The following is a 2,789-nucleotide window of genomic DNA, read 5'->3' on the forward strand; positions in this document are numbered from 1 at the left end:
TCGCCCTCTGCCCCTCCCCTACTTGTGCTCTGTCTCTGTCTCTGTCTCTCTCTGTGTCTCTGTCTCTCAAAAATAATAAACATAAAAAAATTACAAAAAGACTTGTAGCTATTCTATGACTCTTGAATTTTCATATGGATTTTAGGAATTGCTCATCAATTTCTACAAAAAATCCAGCTGGGATTTTGATGGGGATTACCTTGATTCTGTAAGTCAAATAGGGAGTATTGCCATCTTAACAGTATTTAGTTCTCTGATCCATAAACATGAAATGTGTTTCCATTTATTTAGGTCTTCTCTAATTTCAACAATGTTTTATATTTTTCAGTGTATAAGGCTTGAACTTCTTTCATAACTTTAGTCCTAAGTATTCTTTTTGATGTTATTTGTAAATAAAATCATTTTTAATTTCATCTTCAAATTGATCATTGCTAGTGTATAGAAGTAAAATTTGTTTTAGTATATTCATTTTGTTTATTAGTTCTAAATATGTGTGTGTATGTGTGTGTATGTGTATATTCCTTAGGAATGCCTGTGTACAAGTTTAGGTCATCTGTAAATAGATAGTTTTGCTTTTTCTTTTCAAATATGAAGCCTTCTTTCTTGCCCAATTGCCTAAGCAGAACCTATAGTGCAATGTTGACTAGAAATGATGGGAACAGACATTTTTATCCTATTCTTAGAGTAAAAGCTTTCAGTCTCCCACCAGTAAGTATGATGTTCAAAGTTGAGTTCCCTAGGCTTAGGATTACCATTAAATGATTATTTAGGGTCACTTTTTATCCATGAATGCAGTAGCTAACTATATTTGTAGACCCACCATCTGTGCATCTTCCCTAGTCCTTGACTTAGAAGCCCTACATGTTTTTTCTGGATAAAGGACCAGAATTTTTATGCTTAATTTTGGAATTTGGTTCTTTCAAAAAGCCAATATCATACTGTAAAATTATGCACAATGACCCCTGTGCAATGTATTGATATTTGGTAACCTTACTGTGATTGTATATAATGAATAAACACAAGAATGTATCTTTCTCTTAGATATTCTGCTGTTTTTTCAATCTTTCAACCAGGTTTTTATTTCTTTCTGTCTTTTATTTTAAATATTTTATTAACATATTTAAAATTTTACATTATAATCAAATTGTTTCCTTTTTACATTTGAAAAACATTGAACTTATTTTGATTCTCTGAAATCCGCATTATCTTCTTTTAATCTAATTGAGTGAGGTTTTTAAATTTCCTATTTCCACCTTTGTTTCTGGCTATCTTAAAACAGATTACCTAGGAAGTTTTCTACCCTGATTCTCTTCTAATATTAACAATACTTTTTGCCCTTATGGTAGTTTTTTTCTTCTAGTTATAAATGTATGCTTTAGATTTCCAGCTATTTCTTTCATGATGCCTTCATTTTGGTCCACTTCTGTCACATCCTCTTTCCTGACTACTTCATAACAGCCTTCTCTAATCCAGTTGCATAGGTATAATGTTTTCTTGAATATTGTTGGTAATATTATTTGAAACCTTTTCTAAGATGTTCTATCTTTTGCAATAATCTATTTCATAGAAATGCTTATTTATGAGCTCAATTTCTTTTAATTTTTTTAAATATTTATTTATTTTTGAGAGAGACACACACAGAGTGTGAGCAGGGGAGGGGCAGAGAGAGACACACACACACAAAATCTGAAGTGGGCTCCAGGATCTGAGCTGTGAGATCATGACCTGAGATGAAGTTGGATGCTTAACCAACTGAGCCACCCATGTGCCCTGAGATCAATTTCTTTTAAATTGTCAGAAGTTTTCATGGGGTGTCTGGGTGGCTCAGTCGGTTAAGCATCCAACTTTGGCTCAGGTCATGATCTCACGGTTTGTGAGTTCAAGCCCCGCATCAGGCTCTGTGCTGTCAGTTCAGAGCCTGCAGCTTGCTTCGGATTCTGTGTCTCCCTCTCTCCCTGCCCCTCCCCCACTCTTGCTCTGTCTCTCTCTGTCTCTCAAAAAGTGAATAAATGTTAAAAAAAATAAAAAATAAATAAAATATTAAACTGTCAAAAGTTTTCATATGTCAAGAAAGGAAGAGTGTTTATGAACACATAAATGAAGGTAAAATAAAATCTTTAATATTTATTCTTAAATGACCTAATAGAAAATATTATTCAAAATAATAATATCAACAATATATTTGATGATTATAGCTTATGAATAAGTGAAATGTATGAAAGCAATGTTATAAGGCATGGAAGAAAAAGATTTAGAATTGTTTTGTTATTATAAGGTACTCACATTGCCCACAACACAGTATAGAATTATTTGAAAGTGGATGCAGATTAATTGTAAATGTATATTTACTCGAAAATACTTAAAAATTTTAAAATAACTATAAGTAATATGCTAAGAGGGGAGAAAAAAACAGAACCATATAAAACACACAATTATAACCAAAGAAAGCAAAACAAGAGTCAAAAGCAAAAGAAACAAAGAAAAACGGCAATGAATAGAAAACAGTTACAAATAATGTAGATGTTAATCCACTATATCAGTAATGACTTTCAGTGTAAATACTCTGTATACACCAATTAAGAGGTAGAGACTATCAGAGTCAATAAAAAAACCAATACCTAACTATATGTTATCTACAAGAAAACCACTTTAAATATTAAGACAGATAAATTAAAAGTAAAGGGATGGAGAGGCACCTGGGTGGCTCAGTCAGTTAAGTGTCTGACTCTAGAGTTTGGCTCAGGTCATTGTCTCACAGTTTGTGAGTTTGAGCCCTACATCTGGCTCTG

This window comes from Neofelis nebulosa, chromosome X, assembly GCF_028018385.1.
Source record: "Neofelis nebulosa isolate mNeoNeb1 chromosome X, mNeoNeb1.pri, whole genome shotgun sequence".
Classification (NCBI taxonomy): Eukaryota; Metazoa; Chordata; class Mammalia; order Carnivora; family Felidae; genus Neofelis; species Neofelis nebulosa.